The 20,243-nt window shown below is 42.3% G+C and overlaps 1 long non-coding RNA gene across 1 annotated transcript in view; it reads left to right on the forward strand.

The window, feature by feature from the left end:
• LOC149865869 (uncharacterized) overlaps positions 1-19,349 on the forward strand; it is a 157,201-nt gene extending 137,852 nt beyond the window's left edge. The window contains exon 4 of the long non-coding RNA XR_016441559.1: positions 18,482-19,349. This is a non-coding gene — a long non-coding RNA (uncharacterized LOC149865869). The remainder of the gene's footprint in view (positions 1-18,481) is intronic.
• The last annotated feature ends 894 nt before the right edge of the window (positions 19,350-20,243 follow it).

Genomic DNA, 20,243 nt, shown 5'->3' on the forward strand with positions numbered 1-20,243 from the left:
AGTTATAAACACATGTAGCAGTTCTGAGTTGTTTTTGATTCCCACTTCTGTCAGAATAAAATGTAACAGTGCCACTAAGTCCCCTGGAGCTGGCAAGGAAGGTGGTGGTGCATGGCAGGCGGTTGGTTGAAAGGTGGCTCATGGAAACTTGAGCCTCGTGTCTGTCATCCGGAGGAAAAAATAGGCTAACAGCATGCGTTCCCTTTTGATGAACTATATTTCTTGAACAGGCTTAACGCAATCAAAGCAGACAAGAGTCCTTAATGTTATTGAGTAAAGTTCACCCAGGTCTTAAGATGGGTTAGTGTAGTTCAGAAATTACTCAAAGTCACTGTGCAGGTCTCTTACATCAAGTATCTTTCTTCTAACTGCTTGGCATTGCAAAACAACAGTCATTCCCCTGGGACTTGCAAGAGTATCTTAAAGGCATAGATCCCTTGTTTACCGTTCCCAGCCAAACATAACAATAATTGTGAAACAACATTCATCTTATACTACAATTCAAATTCAATGTACATACCATCTACTAACAAATATATTCTATTAATATATGTAGTGCCATTCAATGTTGTGTGGATCTCTAGCTTTCTGCAGTGAAATCAATGCCATTCTTGTCTGTCACTGATCATGTCCACCTGCGGTGGTTATTACGTGGCTGAGATCAGAGATCGACTCTAATGCCCTTTTATGCATTTTATTTTTTGACACTCTTTTTCATCCAACCTTTGGATTGAATAGTAGGGACTAGCAGTTACATATGTACACCCGCTCTTCAACACAGAATGCTTAAACTCATGCTCATTAAATTGTAGACCATTTTGAGTATTATTCTAACAGTTACAACGTTTCTAGCAAAATTAAGTTGATATGTATAATCACCTGTTTAGATGTAGTATGTTTTAGTAAGGCTCTCTCAGAGAAATGGTAATAAATATACTAAAGGTAAATGCTAAGGATTCTTCAGCCAACATAAACAAATCTCTACTTTTTGCCACAGAGGGGCCAGATTTTCCTGTGCCAGATACCCAAGCTCTTCCTTTGACTTGGTCTGTACTTTGGCTTGTGGGAAGTCTTAACAGCTTCCTCATTGTCATTGTTTATTTGGGCCATTGTAAACTATCTGGCCCTCTATTTGGAATTTTCAGTCCTTAAATGACCTTTATATATCATTGTTAATATATTTTACTTGAATGCTGTAGGAATCATCAGTCCGGTGACTTTAAAGAAAATTCCATCTGGTAATAAAAGCTCCCCCTTTCTTGATGGTGCAGCATATGAATATGCTGTCCTGCCTCCATTGTGCTGGTAGCTTTAATTACCATTTTCATAGTTCCATCCTCAGCAATAGTTCCAGCAAAACGGTCCACATTTTGTCCGAGACTTGAGAGACTGATTTGGGTCTGGAATTTGTTTCACTGCACTCTTGTCAAATACTCTATAGACCACCAACTCTCACGTAAAGTTGTACTCAATTTTCAAATTATGTTTGCAGCTGAAAAACTATTTTCTGTATCTTTACAGAGATATATGCCAGACCCTTATTGGCAATGTTCCTTGAAGATATATAGTCAATTTCAGCTAAGACTTCCCCCTAAATAAAATACTTTTTTTCACCCAAGGATTATGGCCAAAACTTTGTGTTCTAGTTGAATGTATTAGCATTCAGTTTGTTGTTTGTGCCTGTGATACACAAGTCATTCATCTTCAGTTGTGACCATATGATTTTATGAGAACTGTGCCAATGCCTTCCTTGGTGGTATTCACAAACTTCTTAGTTTTATATTTGTTTCCCTGGTACTGTAAGATTGGAATCTCTTTAATAAAGGCCTTCCATTTTTCTCAAACTCCTTATTAGCACTTGTATCCCATGTCCATTGACCAGCTCTGAACAGAAGACATCCTCAAACTCACCTAAATTATTTTGGTTCCCTCTTGCAAAGTGATACAGTCCATTTCAGTTTTTCACATTTTCTTCTAAATGCTGGGCATTGCTTTAGTTTGTGTATGCCACACCATGTGTAGCTTGTTTGTTTTTTTAAACTCTGTCTTTGAGCTGTACATATTTTCTGCTTCAGATTTCTTTTCTTGTAATAGTATTTTTTGATTGTCCATAATGTCTGTAGTGTCAGATCACTGCCTGATCTCAATCAATTTAATTCTAGGTAGGATGACTTCCTTTGCTTGGAAAATTCAACTCACTTTGTCAAGAGTTAATTCTGGTTCTTCCAATTGGCACTTTCTGCGCGTTTTGTTGCAGGTCTCAATTGGGATCTTGTCTTTTATCAAGGATTCAAAGAACCCCACAATAGCAAGACTGACTCTTCAGCCTTAGAACCATCATGTACTATTCTGTATCCACTTCATTTGGTAGTATCTTTTGGTAGTATCCATTTCATTTTTTATGAGGTGTATAGTACACTTCAAATTTCTGTAATACAGTTCAATAGTAAGTCTCCTCTAGATGAGTTAATGAAAAGTGCTTAAAAATATAAAAATGCTTTAGAACCAGTTATCAAATCAACAGAAATAAAACTACATTATATCTTCAAAAAAGCTATGCCAGCAGAAAGGAGAACAGAGTGAAGTATTGTTTAAAACTTCTCTATTTTCTCTCTACCTTTCTGGTGTGTCCTCACCTTGGTGGGGCTTCGAATTGTTCCATTCTTCCACTCAAGATATTTTCTTAGTTTGTTACATTCCTGGTACCATGTATTGTTCAGCAATCACTCAGAGCCAATGTGTATGACAGAGGTCTGCTTCATATGGAGTCAGAGTTCTGAACGCCCAGATTTAAACAACGTGAGCCTCTGCAACCAGTTGATTTCTCTGTCTTTTCATCTCTGGATTCATTAACCCTCTTTGCTAGAGTAAATTTCATCCAAAGCATATCAATAAATAATCAATAAATGCTGAGTAAGTAACAATAACTCCATATCTCTTCTCATGCACTGGAGCTAATAACATACAAGGTGAAAAGATGCAGATATCTTGTACAATTCATATCATAGGATAAATCCCAATTGATAACCAGAGGCCTCAGGTGTGCCTAGTGTAGTTTTAAAACTACTCCATATAATACACAGTGGTATGCTACACATTAGATGCGTATGTGTGGTAAGAAAGTACAGTTAAATTTCTCATGAGTAATTTGAACTGGTAAACCACTAGCACATACCAAACCATTTAGCAAGCAGGCAGTGATTTGGGTCCGGTTGATCTACACAGGCAAACTTTATTTGATTAGCGAGGGAATCACTATGTGATTATGACTTGATCAGTGGTATTCAACCTTTTGACTCCACCAGCCAAATGAGGAGCGTGGGGCCTGTCTGTGGGATGGATCGGACCCTACATCCCAGGATTGGGCCTCAGGGTCCTATGTGCCTCCACCTGATCTCATATACTAGGTTTGGGCTCTGGGGACCCAGTGGCACCTCCGCCTGGTCCCACACACCAGGATTGGACTCCAGGGGTCCTGAGTCACAACCACATACTGGGTTTGGGCCCATGTTACCCTATACACCTGACTTAGGGGGCAGGATGACTAGGCATTGGAAGCCAGATCTGGCTTGTGGGCTATAGATTGAGTACCCCTGATGTAGGAGAAGTTTACAAGTGGTAAAAACTTATAACTGAAATGGGCTTTAAAAATGATATGTTAAGTAAAGTTTTTTGGGCCATTGTTACATTTGTAGTTTAGATTTCATCTAACAGTTGAGAACCTTATTTTAAAAATCTTTTTAAAAAGTCAGTAATCAAGGCATCAAGATACATGGAAGTTACAAACTTTTTTCTAAAAGTGTGAGGTCTTAGATTAGACATTTTTATGACCTCTGACAAGTATAACATGTAAATATGTATTTAAGGACTTTAAGATGTGGATTATTGGAGCTGTAATTACTATCGTTGATGTAAATACAGCAAGTATTTGTTTAGACAATATTTAAAGAGGATAATACCATGTACAGAGAACAGAATTCATTTTTACGGTACACAGTGGTTTTCATTCATGGAAGAAAGTCCTTTTTAAATAGTGAAATACTGTGTAGGTGACATAAGCTAGGCAGAGCCTTCAATATCTACAAGCAGTTTTACTGTAAGAGTGACTGAATAGCAGTTATAGACTTCTTTTTCTGTAGTCTTAAGCAATCTTTAAAGACCGTCTGTGCTAGCTATTGCAGGACTTGGGGTGAAATCACGACTCTGCTGAAGTCAATGGAAAGGAAATTCCTTGACTTCAGTATAAATAGGATTTCCCTCCTGGCAAAGGATGGCTGCCTATAGATGTTCTGGTTCATATTCTAATTAGAACACTCCCGCGTCGCCTCACCATCACATGTATTAAGAGTAAAGCTCATTGAATGAACTTTAGATAAAGTGCCCCCATGGCCATTTTAAAACTTGGAGGGCTTAATACATGTGACAGTGAGCCGTTTTAATTAGGGCAGCTGTCAGGGTCACTCCAATTAAAATGTCACTTCAATTAAAATGGCCCCTCCCCACTCCTAAGCATGTGTATAGGCTCGCAAAATACCTTAGTTTAACAAAGTGATATCAAATACACAGCCTATGGGCTGGAACCAGCCTGCAGAATTGTTTCATTGAGCCAGCCAGTAGCCCAGTGGGCTACCTGAAGTTAGGCATGGCTTGCTGCAAATTTTAGGGTCCCTGATGGACATGGTCATTGGTGACAGCTACTTACGCTGCCCACAACTGCAGCCCTCCACTGATGCACACCCCTGGGTCCATGCTGCTGCCTGGCTCCATACCTGTGCTGCCACCCAAATGCAGCTCTGCCCCCAGACCCATGTTGACACCTGATCCTGGACCTGTGCTGCCTCCATGCTGCTACCTGTATGCAGCTCCATCCTGCCACCTAGCCCCAGACTCACATTGCTGCCTGAACAAGCTTTACATGACAGCCTAAATGTGGCTCCACACAATTGCTGCTTGTCCCAATGATCTCAGCGGGGAGAGCACCTGCACTCCAGATCTAGTCTGGGGCCCAGGGTAATTTTGACCATGTCCCTCCTGGAACAAATCAGTCAAACATCAACACTTTTAACTCGTTTCACTGAAAAGGAACCAATTTGAACTCAGAACTTCCTAGTCAGGAATAAAAGTATAAAGTTTCAGATAGTGATTCTATTAAAATCTTGAAAGCAATCTATGATGTACAGTCCTGTTCCATGCCCATCTTCCACAGTTAATCATTTGAAGTCAGTGGGAGTTCATGAGAGTATCTCAGAGCAGATTTTTCCCCCTAGGCTATTTGTTTTCTTTTTTTTTCCCTTGTGTGCACTTATTTTTTTTAAACTAAGAGACAAAAGTGATTGCAGTAGTGTAATATACACATCACTTGTCAAGTTTAGATCAAAGCAACTAGCTGTAATTATGTGAGAATAGAAAACATTGTAACTTGACAAACTATTATTTTTCCTTTGGGGTTATTCTATGTTTGTCTGAAAAGAAAAAGCTTTACAAAATACACTTGCTACAGGCACCCACTGCTAAAACCCATGTTGCAGCTTTCTTCCTTCCAGTAAAGGATAGTGAGGCTTTTTCCAGATCCAGCCATCACCAGTCCTGATGTGCTGAAGAGTGCAGGTGTGTGACACAAGGTATCCTCCTATGTTAGCACAGTGTGTAATGCCTCCAACTTGTTCTCTTCCAAATCAGAAACTGTGATATCAGGCAAATAAAACCAGGTGCCATTCACTAGTTCTTTTGTCACTGTGCAACATTGTCTTTATTATGAATGTGTCCTGTTGCCCTCTGCTATTAGAGTATTAGACTTGCTCAAGTATTTGCAGGGCTGGTTTAAGAAACCCCCCAAAAAAACTCCATCAAAATTGGTTTTCTTTTCACAGAAAATTGATTTTCTGACAAAATATAATTTTAATCCAAAATGTTTCCTGTCTCTAGAATATTTAGATTTTTCTTTTAAATGGAAATAAAAATGAAATATTTCATTCAGAGCCAATATATATGGATTTGGAAATGCTTCTGTGGTATCTCTTGGGATTGTAGTTTGGTTGTCTTAGGTCATTTCTCTTCCATGGGTTGAGCACCCTACATGGACTACATTTCATAGGATGAAACACAGTGCACTGCACCCACTTTACAAAATGGTAGACTGTGGTGTTTCTTGGGAGATAGGAGCAAAACAAGTAGTCTGTAGGGAGGAAAAAAACCCCAAAAGCAGTTTTCCTACCTGAGGCCTTATTAATTGTCCCACAAAGCAGGCAAGTACTATCTTACTTTCTATTTAGTTTGAATGGAGTTGGTCTATGGTTCTGATGTATTTGCCCGTGAAATATATATGGTTATAATATATGACTGTCCTAACAGATTATCACAAGCTTTATGCGGTCTCAGAATGGCTTTCAGAAATGCTGCCCTGGTTCTGCCTTGGCAGACCTGAAAAGGCTAAAAGGAGAGAGCAGCCAGGAGCATACTTTACCAAGGATGACTCAGAAGTTTGAATGGACACCTGCTGACTTTGTTTTTCAGAATAGCCGTGGAAGATTGACAGCCAGTGCTGATGCTCAAACCTTACACAGTTTTTGAAAGTTGCCAGTAAATTCATATGCAGTGAACACTCTTGTATTAAGATTTGCCATTACAGTGCTAAAGTTATTTTATGAACATCAGATTAAAGGCATGTATACAACATGGTTACACTATCCCATTTAAACAAGCGGTAGAGGTACGACATATAACCCTACTATACAGAATCATAAAATCAATGAGTCGGAAGGGACCTAGACAGATCATCTAGTCCGACCCCCCGCCATGGACAGGAAGGAGCACTGGGGGTGGGAGGGGGCATAAGACCCCAGCCAGGTGCCTATCCAGTCTCCTCTTGAAGATCTCCAGGGAAGGTGAGAGCACCACCTCTCTGGGAAGCCTATTCCAGGCTCTGGCCACCCTTACTGTGAAGTAGTTCTTCCTAATATCTAACCTAAACCTATCCTCCCTCAGTTTGTGGCCATTGTTCCTGGTGACTCCAAGGGGGGCCCTGGTGAACAGACTTTCCCCAAGTCCCTGCTGCTGGCCCCCTGATAAGGTCTCCTCTTGCAGAGACTGAAGAGATTCAGGTCCCTCAGCCTCTCCTCATAGGGCTGGCCACGGAGGCCCCCAACCATATGAGTGGCCCTCCTCTGGACCCTCTCCAGGTTCTCCACATCCTTCTTGAAGTGCGGTTCCCACAACTGGACACAGTACTCCAGCTACGACCTGACCAGCGCCACACAGAGGGGGAGCAAGACCTCTCTGGACCTGTTAGTGATGCCCCTGTTGATGCAGGACAGGATGCGGTTGGCTCTGCCTATTGCTTTGTCGCATTGGCGACTCATATTCATCCTGGAGTCAATCCTGACTCCAAGATCTCTCTCTGCCTCTGTGCTGCTGAGTGGGTCAGCCCCTAACCTATAACCATAATGCTGGTTCCCTCTCCCCAGGTGCAGCACCCTGCACTTGTCCTTGTTGAACCGCATCCTGTTCAGATCCGCCCACTTCTCCAACCTATCCAGGTCTGCCTGGATGCGGTCCCTGCCTGCTGGTGTATTCACTCTACCCCACAGCTTGGTGTCATCAGTGAACTTGAACAGGGTGCTCTCCACACCCTCATCCAGGTCGCTAATGAAGATGTTGAACAGCACTGGCCCAAGGACTGAGCCCTGGGGGACTCCGCTGCCCACACCCTCCCAGGTGACATTGACCTGTCCATCACCACCCTCTGGGTGCGCCCCTGGAGCCAGTTTGCCACCCATGTGACTGCATTCGTCAATGCTGCAGTCCCTCAGCTTGCCCACCAGAATTGGGTGGGACACTGTGTCGAAGGCCTTCTGGAAGTCCAAGAAGATGACATCGAGTTCCTGCTTCACATCTAAGCTTTTTGTTACCTGGTCATAGAAAGAGACCAGGTTAGTCAGGCAGGAGCGGCCTTGCACAAACCCATGCTGGTTACCCCTCAACATCACTAGCCCTGCAGGGCTCTCACAAATGTGGCCCTTGATAATTTTTTCAAAGACCTTCCCCAGGATAGAAGTGAGGCCTGTAGTTGCCAGGCTCTTCCTTCCTCCCCTTCTTGAAAATAGGGACCACATTGGCCCTTTTCCAGTCCTCAGGGACTTGGCCCGAGCACCAGGAGTCCTCAAACAGCCGTGCCAAAGTCTCTGCAATGACACCAGCCAATTCCCTCATAATCTGATGTAGAATTTCCTCTGGAAAAATGAGGAGTAAAACTACACCAGCGTACATGTAGTGTCTACTTCTGTTCTGGGGTAGCTGTTTGCTCAATTCAAACAGATTACCCTTACCATGTAGTGGTGAGACATTATTATGTGGCCCATAACTGAAGCACACTGATCATGTATCTCACTGGTTCACAACCTTTTCAGAGTCAGGGTACCACTCCACAACTTTTTGAATTTGGTGGCACCACAGTTGAGAGCCACAGTTGTGCTGCATTCTCAACTAGGGTACTTCTGCTGCTGCCACCAGCTAAAGTGCCCCACACATGCACATCTGTCTGCATTGTGGTTAGATAATGCAGGCAGACACAAACTCATATAAGTGCAACTCCCTAGGCCACAGCGCTTTTTAGTCCAGCCTGAAATGCACCTACTGGAAACAGAGGTCCATTATGTTGCTATGGTCAGGTGAAATCATATCTTGGTTTCTAGGAGACATGTCAAAGCTGATCTGGAAAGCAGCTGTGGCAAGAAGTAACATGTCATGCGGGCAGGAACACCTTTTTCTGCTGCAGCTACTTCCTTGTTCATCTCTGACATGTCTCCTGGAAGCCAAGGTGTGCAGAAAAGTTTAACTTGGCTGCAGCCCTGGCTGTGGCAGCAGCATCATTGTCATCATCATAGTCATGGCAGTCCTGACAGTTCTCGAGGCACCATGGCTATTAAACAATGATCTATCTGCTCTGGACAGCGGGGTAATGTATATCAGTATATAGAACAAATGCAAATTATATTAGTGTTAATATGTCATAAGCTCAGGCTCCAAATGTGTTCCTTCATTTGGTGGTATATACTACATCTTTTTTTTTAAACAATCATTAGGAACTAGGAGAAATGGAAATAGCCAAGACCATATGATCTGCTAGGAAGAAAACAGTGATGGGTAGAGTCCTCCTGCTGGGAAGAAGTTATGAAATTGTGGTCACGAGCATCTAGTTCAGTCATTTGCAATCTTTTCCTAGAGCAACCCTTGCTTGGCTGAGTTGACAGATAGGAGCATATAATGTCCCTTCACAGGATACCAGGGTGTAGCTGCCATGTTTTATTCCATTATGTATTTTCTGCTGTCCTTCTTTTCAACTATTTTCCACCTTTTTTTCCTCCCTCAGTAGAACAGAAAAAGTCTACATGCTCTTGGAGCAGAGTTATCTGGTTACATATGTTCTTGTAGCTTATATGAATTCCACAAGAATAAAAAAGAAAAGCAGAATCTAATTATCTGCTTGAGTCCACAGCTCTGCATGCGTGGGCTGCTCCAATGGCCACTTGTATTGAAGCCGCAGTGAAACATGGTTAGAAAACGGATGGCTTTCTAAGGGACACTTCTTAACTCAGAGCTTCAAGACCATATGTGCATGGAGAGTCAGGTGGTATCCAGTGTTGCATAACTCTCACCATTTCCCCTTGCTTAAATTCCTAAATTGTTAGCAAAACACGTGGGTAATTTTACAAAGAAACAATATGTTTGAAAGAAGCATTTTGTCTTTTAATTACTGTATCTGTCAGAACAAACCAGACATCTGCTTTCCTGTGACATAATCTGTTTTTGGTGAACATAGAAGCTTGAACTCTAGCCTTACTAAGAAAAGGATGTTTTAGTTTTCTTTTTAAAAACCTCTGTTTGCAGATTTAAGGTTTTTAGATCATTTCCATATTTAATCCTATTTTCTAACTGTCACCTAATTGTCAAGACAACTCTTCTTGCCTTCTGCCATGAGCTCTGTTGGGGAGAAAGGGTGTGTGTTAGCAAGTCTGAGAAGGTGATTACAACCTTCACAGAAGACTGCAATGTGAGACACTAATGTAGTATTGACTCTTACAGTCTGCTGCTAGCAACTGTCATCTCTGGCAGCAGCTAACACAAATTATGAAAAGCACAGGAAAATCTTTGGGGAAGCACTGGACTATATGCTTGCTAGTGAGCAAGTCCTCAAGCCATACTTTTCTCTCTTGCATCTGCTGGGAAATGACTCATTTTCTTACTCTGGTTTGAGGGGAAGAGAAAGAAAGTTCTCCTTTAACATCTATCAAAAGAGGCAAGATGACCTCATACTCCCGGAACAGTGTCTGCTGAATGGGTGCCTTGATTAATTCTTCCCCTAAGGGTCATTGGCTCATGGATGAACTGAACAATGACCAGACACATCAAAACACCCATGGACAAACAGAGCTGGGTATCTGGCTGTGCCTCTTCCCCATGTGGATATTTTAATGTGGCTCTTTTTACCATCTGTCTTGGGAGCTTATTTTTATGGTGGGAAGAAACAAAAAAAAAAAAAAGATGAAAAGCTCAGACTTCTTGTCATTTTCCATCTCTAGCATGTGAGGCAGCATACATAAGTATGCGAAAGAAGAATGTCTTGCATTCAAAAGCTTGTGTAGGTCTATCCCGACTATGCAGTTGGTCTAATAGAAGATATCATCCTAAGAAATCCTGACATCTCACACAATTCCTTGACCAACACAACTGCAACATCACTTACAGCATCTTAAAGCTGTCATTCTGTACATACGTACATCAGAGATGGTGTCTCATCAGCCTAGCTATCAAGCCTTGCACCATCTCTAAAGAAAACAAGCACCCAACATTTTGGTGGCCTTGTACAGCCAGAAGTGAAATCACAGGGTTGTCAGTTGAGAGCGGGTTGATAGTGGGTAAATCCTTTGATCTTGAAGAGCTACAAACAAACTTGTACAGATGTAGTCTAATGCTGAGAAGCAGTTACTTCTCTGTGGGATAGGTTTTGGGGTGACAAGAGACTTCTGCAGTTTGGAGACAATAACTAAAAGATTTTTAAAAATATGGCCACTTCAGAGAGAAAAAAAAATGTATCTCCTTACTTAAAAAAAAATCTCTAAACAAAAAAAAAGGAACCTCCTGCTCTGTTGTTTTATCCTTGTGAACTGGAGTTGGAAACCTCCTATTGACATCAAAATATAGCAGCCTACAGAGAGATTAAGTGTTTAGAAAAATGAAAGCCCTCAGTCTAGACTGCAAATTTTTGGTCCTGGAAATCAAATATAAGTATGGATGACTCATTTTAGTTACCTCAGAGAATACTATATCCTATTCTCTGACTAAGATTTATTACTAAAATCTTTCTGTATATTCTGCATATATTATTTCAAAGGACTTTAAACATGACATGTACTGGCATATACTGTACTGGCATACAGTGTATTTGGTACAACAAGATATGCATAAATGCCTAGAAACAGTCCTCTTAGATTATCCTCAGCCAAAACCTCTCTTAAAACCCAGGGAAATAGAGATTGACATAGCAAGTACAATGAGAAATATCCTGAAAAAAAGTTTGCAACTCTTCGTGGCACACAGTTTCGCTTTGGCTTAGTTTCCCTACCTAGCCTCTGCCACTTAAAATATCTCTCTACTTTCTGGGGCTCAGGATAGGTTTATGTAGATCAGTAGGGATAGCTCATACCTCAGGTTAATAACAAATACATTTTTTTCCATTTATGACAGTGTCTCAGAACAATTCTCTAAATATGCTGGATTTCTTTTCCTGAAATATATTATGCTATGTTTTCTGTGTCAGTGTGATATGTTGACCATGAGAGAAATATATCATTCTTTCCAGTCTCAAAACCTGTAAATGCTACAGCTACAGCCTGCCAGTTACAAGGTACAAGTACTATGTATTTATGATCCAGTTCCTGGCTGGAGGCCTGATCTGTTTTGTGACTATGGGCAATTTACATCACTTCGTGCCTCTCTCGTTTCCCATCTTGTCTGTTTAGATTGCTAGCTTTCTGAAGCAGCAACCATTGTGAATTGTGAATATAGTGCCTAAAATAATGAAGCTCCAATACTGGTTGAAGTCTTTATCTCCTGCTGTAATATAAATATTAACAAATCATAATGATTTACATACAATGAAAGCATTAGCTTTAGTGTACGCCAGGCTATCTTGTAATTTAGTTTGTGATTGTCTTTGTATTTTTTTCACTTATATAGAAATAATATTAATTCTGGTGTGTGTATGTAAAAACCAAACCATTTTTAAGTTATTGTATAAATTGCCCTCCTTAGGTGACTTCTGATGGCTTGAGCCTGTGTAATTCACAACTGAGTAGATTTCTTCCTAATGTCTTTGTAACAGCGCAAGGTCCTAGGGGTGGCCATGAACTCCCCTAGCGCCCCCTACCGTGCCAATGTGATATTAAAAGCACCCTCACATCTCACCTGCCACTTCTTTGATGTCAGCAATGTATAAGGGAGGCTGCCCTTAGCATCTCTGACACGGTGCTCTGATGTATCTCAGTCTTTGTTCTATCTTGGGTGACTCGGTGCACCCCAGCGTTATGGGCTATGCGTGGCTCCAACCACCCCTGTACCATGCCCCAAGCCTCACAGATGTACCGGACGTTGTTTGGTCGATTTCACTCTCCGCACCCCATGGGTGCTCTCTGGCTTGTCCCCTTTTAGGGGCTTCTCACCACTGCCCGCTCTGGGGCTTCTCGCCTTGGGGCTCAGGCGGCCTCGGCCTTACCTGCCCCCCCCAATCTTCTGCTCTTCTTCTCAGGACTGGGGTCAGTGCACCCCTGAATGTTGCGCCCTCTGTTGCCAGGGTCCCCACACTACTGTGGAGCCCCTATGAGGCCTCCTCCAACCTCTAATAGCCTCACCCGGTCCGCCGGTGTAACAACAACAAAAACAATAACACAAGCCCCTGGGCTATAACACAAAGCTAAACCTCATGGCTAAACGTCCTCCAAACCACACCACATTTCTCACCCGTGTAACTAGCGGCTTGTACATCCAGGCCTTTCTCTCTCTCCCACATTCAGGGCCAATCTCTTTCCCTTAGTCAGGCAGTACTCCTTCTTCCTGGCTGCCAGCAGAGAGAGCACCCACAGCCTCCAGTCTGGGTCATATAGTAGCCAGCGCTGCCCCTTCCGGTCAGCTGACTCCCCAGGTGTGGGCCCTTAGCGCCTCCTGGTTGCCCCTAGCAACCAGCACCTGAGCCCATACTGCTGCCTTTCAAGTAGCAGGCACCTTAGTGCCCTGCTATAGTCTTCTTCACAGTCCCACTCTGATTCTACCATGGCCGTCCTCATTAATTATTGGCCAACTCCTCTCAGCATTGCAGGTCCAAGTTCTTTCTAAGGGATAATGCTTCCTTATCTTTTTACTTTGAGGCTTAATTAATTGCTGTTTGTCAAATGCTGAAGGAAGGTGTATGGTATATAAGTGAGATTAACTTATGTGGTAACAACCTTCGTGTTTGTACAACAGTGGGTGTGTCTACATGTGTATTTACAGATGCCTAAACTTAATGCGCCTTTGCTTAAAGTGACTTAGGTGAGTGTCTGTATGTGGACATGCTAATGCACATTGAGACCCATTAAATTTAGACTCAAATAGCTAAGTCACAGTAGCGTACATGCAGGTGCACTAATGTGCATGCCACATTAATGTGCATTACAGCATCTACATGTTTGCTAATACAACTTAGCTAGTCACACATAAATTGGATACTGGCTTCATGCGGGCATTCAATTTAGGCTTGAAAAGCCTGAAATTGTCATTTTAGGGTGCATTAAGAGTGCACACATGTAGACATGTGCAATTAATGTGCCTGAAATTGAGCTAATGCGCATTAAATGCACACGTGTGGACATTCCCAGCTTGTACAAGAAGATGGGGGGTTGGGTTTGAAACCCAGGTTCTCCATTCAATTTTTTAATGTACCTTTATTTTAATGTACTCAGTTGTGGCCTTCCTTTCCCCTAGGAAACATACTCATGATCAGATTTGTTGTGCCTCTTGGTTTATATTACAGTTTCTTATGGCCAGAAATGTTAATAATTATGTAAATTATACAATTAAACCACAAAGGCCACATAACCTGATTTCAGCAGAAATTCCATTCTTAGTTAATTAACTGTGCCTGGGTGTTTTAGACAATTCCATGATGTGGAAGATTACCTACTAATAGTTTTGAGTTTGAGTCCTAACCTAGGTCACTTTGCCTTAAGTCAGAAGGATTGAGGACAGTACAGATGCAGAATTGTTCAGCGTATGGAAAGTTGAGAACAATTTGCTCTCAAATGACTCCTGATTAATACGTAGTCTCATGTTCTGGAGGATGACCTAGGTAAGCCAGGTTTTCCTGTATCATTCACTATTCCCCTCCTCATCCTTTTAGAAGTAACTTCATAAATGTACAGTGCATTTTAAAAATAATTTTCATTGTATAAACGAAGAGCATTTTGAGGGAATCAAAGTGAAAGAAAAGTATTCTAGCTTTTTGTCTTGGATGCAGAGATGCCCAAGGCCATTTTTATTTCTTCAGGTAGTTAGTTTCATCATATAAGTCCAGCTCTAGTGAAAGTGCTGACTCTGAAACATAAATCTTTCCCTGTTTTGATATCTAGTTTTAATGTGCTCATAGAATGCACCTATTATGGGTTATCATGGCTATGGAATCTTGTGGACCTTTAAACACCAGGGCTGAGACCATGAATTCGATTCTGTTGCAGCCCATATATTCGTGGCAATCCCACCTCTATTATGTCAGCAGTCCCCCCCCACCGCATCTTTATACATATTGAATAATATATGGAATATGAGTGAACCACACAGGCAAGGCTCTGGAAATGAAAGATCTATCCCCTGTAAGAACCCCCAGGAGTTGGTTTGAGAGAAATAATCTGAGCCATGTCAGGATATTTGGTTCCTCCTCTTTGAAATGAGGTGGAAATATTTAATGATTAGTAGCTTCAAGTGTTGGAGAGTACGGACATTATCCCCTCGTAAGCGAATAGGAAATGAAACAGTAAATGTTGTCTCTGTACCATGTCTGGACTAAAGCTTGACTTAAAGGAATCTGTAATACCAGCCCCTGAGAAGTGTTAGTAGGCACACCTTAGGGTATGCTGCCATTTGAAAATTCAGTAAAAGGCACCCCAGCTGCTCACAAGGATTTGCACAACAGCTGTTGCCTAAACAGGGAATCCTCATGCATATCTCTGCCCCTAAGCTGGTACTCTTGACATAATTTACACATTCTGAAATACTCCGACAGAGCAGTATTGCATTGCCATTTGTGTTTAAGCTACCATAGTTCTAGATCCTCTGAACTTACAGGAAGTTAATAGAACTCCTTATCAGAACTAGCAGTAGGCAGGTAGGCATTGCTTTACCAGCTGATACTTTTTTTCTTTGATGAGTGCCAGGACATTTTTTTCTACAAGGTTTCATTTGCAGTGTATTGGTCCTTCAGATTAAGAATATATCAGGTAACCATCTTCTGTCTTTGTGTTACCACAACGTCTTCATTTATGAGAGGTGTCCCTTCAATTGTATTTTGCTTTCCTTTTCTGTGTTTAGAAAAGCACTTAAATCAACCAGACACACTTAGGTTGCTGGAGGTTATATGTCTTATACGTTTAACTGAAGGTTTATCATGCTGCCATCATAATTTATCATAAATTCTAGTCAACCAATATGAACCACGACAGACCACCAACTATGGATTTTCCAAGCCAGCCTACAGATTTTATTCCTGCATTTCTGGCATACAATATGTAGCTTCCACCAGGCCTTCAAGAGACAGACCAAGTGATTCGGAGATTGCTGATAAACATAGAAGAGATGACTCAGAGCTGCCCAGTGTTACCTCTTCTCCTGAGGTTACCAGGGCTGTAAACAAGAGAGAACAGAAATGGCTAGACAGTCGATTTATAGAACGCTGAAAAGGTCAAGATATTACAGTATGCCGCGCTGCACAGAATGTATGAGGCACTCAAATTCTGATGCTTCGTTCTTCGGGAAATAATTGCAGTGCAAGGATAGAGTGGCACAAAAGTCCAGCCTTGTGACAATTATACAAAGCAAATCCATTCCAATTACATTCTTATTGCAGTACTCCTGCGCAGTCCCTTTTGGATGCTGTACTAAGGCTCAGCTATTGAGTCTAAGCACAAATAGCTTATTTAACCAGGAGTTCAAGTTGGAAATCTTAATGGCTGGGGATTTTTTTTCTTACATGGCTGAAATTATTCTGCTCATGAATCATTGCTTGCCATGGTAACCTTGATCAACCTGCCATCACCTACAGATGGTAGCACCGAATATTAGATTTCTTTTTTTTCTCCCTCTGTACTCTCTACCTTTCTTCCCTTCTGCCTTCCAGTTTTCACTCCCACTTTTTATTCTCTTCCATGTGTTATGGCTCTTTGAGGAGCGAAATTCAGCAACTCTTGGCTTCCTTTCGACAAGTGGGGGTTTTTTTGTTTTAATTTGGTGTCAAAGGTACCTAGTGCATTAGATAGGCACCATTTTTGGTAATATTGATATGCATATCATAGTAGGATTTTCAAAATTGTCTAAATATTGTAGGTCAGTGGGACATCTGTTCCTAAGTCACTTAGCCTCTTTTGAAGGGTTTGTCTACACCAGAGGTCAGCAACCCCCAGCATGCGTGCTGAGCATGGCATGCATTTTGCTCGGCACACCACTGCCAGCCCGGGCTCTAAGCAGCTGCTGCCAGCCACAGAGCCCAGGCTACTCCCAGCAGGCAACTGGGAGGCTGCAAGGCCCACTGCAAGCAGACAGGGCTCTGTGGGCTGCAGGCAGGAGGCTGCAAACAGCTGCTTCAGGCTCTGACATGTCGGCACTCCGGCACCTTCCAAGGTAGACATTGTAGATTTTTTGGCACTCCAGCCAAAAACCCTTGCCTACCACTGGTCTACACCATGGTGGCAGCAGGTCTTGGGAAAGATAAGCCTCAAAACACCACAACTACACCCCACCCACTTGCAGGCCCACTCCAAACCCGGAAGTTTGCTGGGGAGGTTGCTCTGGGCTCTTTTCCAGTGCCCACTTGTTAGCCTGTGTTGTCTGGTGTGCCTGAGAGGATCTTTACTGGAAAACTTCTGGATTGGAGCACATCAGCAAAGACAGCTGGGTGGGGCATGGTTGAGGCATGCCAGAACCCATTGCTGCTGCAGTACAGACCAGCCCTAGAGGCCACCAAACAGCTTGGTTAAGTCACTAATATCCTACACATTGAATTATTTTCTTTTAGTCTTTACACAAAAATGAATGGAGTGCAACTCAGGACAGGTCATCACAGAACTTGGTGAGTGTCAGGATAGAAAAAAAAAGGATGAGCAGCAAAACATTATTATTAGTTAAGCATAAACAAATTATTTAAGGCTGCTGACAGATGTGAAAAAGAAAATTAAAAGCAATGCGGAAGAGGAATAGCATCAGTTTCACCCAGCTCCCCAGCATCTATATAGTTCATGTGCTTGGGGGGGGGCTTTTCGGCACTTTTTGGCACTGATTCAATCAGTGATTAGATAAAAGCTCCAAAAAGCCCCTTTGAAGCATGTGAGCTATACAGACTCTGCATAAGTTGGGTCAAACTCATGCGATGCCTCTTCTGGGCATGTGCTGCACTGGGCACAGGGGTGTGCTGAGCTGAAAGTAAAGCAGTTTGGTTTGGTTTTTTTTCCACATCTGTAAGCACCCTAAGGGTTTACTTGGAAGCCAACAGGATCATGGCACTAATGCTCTTTCAGAGCTCATTACAATTTAAAACATATTCATTTGTATGTTTGGAAAGTACATTGTTTACTGTGATAGCCTAAAGCTAGTAATGACTCTGGTTATCATTTGGTGGCTGCTATTTTACCCTGGTTGTTTTCAGCATGTTTAGCTAGGTGACAAGTGACAGTAGTGTGTTTTTATTATTTGCCTTCTGTCCTATTTTAGCCTTAAAAAACCCAGGAGTCGTTCTTGTTAAACAAGCAAAGATTTCATTTCAGTGGCCGCCTCAGGCTTTTGTGATCCGTGGGTCCCTCTCTGACATAAGGGGTGATTTAAAGCATGAAGACCCGTGTTCAGCCTTCCACAATGGTAGCATATAACGTGGAGTTTTAGAAAATTAACAGAAGACAAAGTGGTGCATCCTGGCCAGATTGTGGCAGCAGAGGATGGAAGGGGGATGCAACAGCTGTAGAATATGTTAGAAACTAGAGAAGCAATATCCCTCTCCCAGCTGGTGGTCTTCACTATCCTTTTTCTTCCACATTAAGATGTTAGATGGAGATTTCTATATTCCAGGGACTTCTTCACTTCTTTCTACAGGAGTATTTCTGGAACAAGTCTCTCTCCAAAACCTTTCTCTTTTCTAAATTATGTGGCATATCAGAAAGACCTCCACTGATTTTTTTATTCCTTTCCTCCCCAGTGTGGTGTCCATCCCTCTTCTGTCTGCAAGAGTTACTTCTTTTCTTGAAGAGCGCTCCATCTTCTGCTATTCCTTCAGCTACAACAAACATAGAGTTGCTGTGGGAACGCATCAGCAAGATGCTTTGAACACCATAACTTCAAAAGTAAAGAAAGAAGGTGCCAGAGCAGAAAAGCAGCTGAAAGACCAAAGGCCTGGAAAAATTCCTGAGCATTCCTGGGCTTATTCTGCTTTAAGATCTGTCCCCGTGATCCCCACCACTCTCCCTGCCTTCTGTCCATCCCTACAAAGTCCCCATGGAAATGCCCCACCACCAGTCACAATGACACCGTGATTTCAAATCTATGATCTGGTATCAGGGCGCCCAAACTTCCTAACCTCTCTAGTTGAAAATAAAAGTTTTGACGTGGCTAAGAGTTGTAGGACATACATTTTCAGATGAGCATGCCCTAGTCAGTGATCTCTATGTAGGTGTCCCAGGTGCAATAATATATTTTTAATTGATTTAATAAGCAAGAAGAAAATAAAAAATGGATAATTTCAAGCCAACAGGTCTCTGTAAAGACTATCTCTCTTTCTTCAGGAGCTGCATTTAAACTAGCCAGAAGCCACAAGTCACAATTTGGCTACTTTTATCCTATATAATTGTGTCTCACAGCATGTTGAAATGAGGTAGTATCATTTTAAATAGGTTGTCAGTTCTCTAATGGTGCTCACTATGTGCTAGGGTTTGCAAGCTACCAGTGTCATTAACAGTAACTCAACATTTCATTTTTGTGCATAGCTAGTAAATGATTGTTTGGCCCCAAACTGTGCCAATATGATTTCCTCATGTTGTTGATCATTATGTAAAGAGCAAATAAAACATCTGACAGTGCACCAGAGCAGAGTTTGTATTCTCTATCTGACCACTCATTATAACCACTTTGAACACTCTTGTGCTGTTTATATATTTCGTTTTAAAGTACCCCCTGCACAGTATCTAGGCACAGTTTAGAGGCAGTACTGGAAGAAAAATCCATGATAGCTCTTTTCCCTTCACCCACCCTGAAGAGTTCTGAGTTGATGGGTGCCTTTTTCAAGATGAGCCAGTTGACCCTGTATGATTGATAGGAAAACAGCTGTCCAAAGAGGTGAGCCTTGGAACATAAAAGTTTGTTCTCAGCTTGCTCCCTAGCAGTAGAAGTTCCATGGCCACAACCCTTTTCCTGAGAAAGCTTTGTAACATGTTCCCTGGGATCTATCAGTGGTAGCGTCCAAGTAGGGCCAGGTTAACCCTTTAACGGACCCTAGGCAAAGAAACTTGTGGAACCTGGGCTGGTCAAGACCACCCCCACCCCCCGCCCTGGTGCTGCCACCCACGGGGGGCAGGGTTGGAGCCACCGCTAGAAAGCAGTTGCCAAAGTGTTGAGGCCAGCGGAGGAGGCGAGGAAAGGAAGGGAAGGGAAGGCGGATGGGACCATTTGTGCCACCACCCCAAAGTGGGAAGGACCACACCCCCCCCAAACCCCACTTGCAGCTGAGGGCCTTAGGCATGTGCCTAGTTTGCCTATACATTAATCCAGGCCTGGGTCCAAGGAACACTGTCGTGAGAAAAACAGGGGCTCAGAATCTTGATACTGAATATATAAGCCCAGAGTATTCATGTGACCTATTCTTCCTGGTCTGCTGACCCATTCAGAGTGAATGAAAAATAAACATTTACAGTGGATAAATCATTTTGGGGCCAGCAAGCATAATTGTTATAGGAAGGTCCTCTTCC

This window comes from Crocodylus siamensis, chromosome 4 (genome assembly GCF_052110815.1).
Source record: "Crocodylus siamensis isolate JL-2025a chromosome 4, ASM5211081v1, whole genome shotgun sequence".
Lineage (NCBI taxonomy): Eukaryota > Metazoa > Chordata > Crocodylia > Crocodylidae > Crocodylus > Crocodylus siamensis.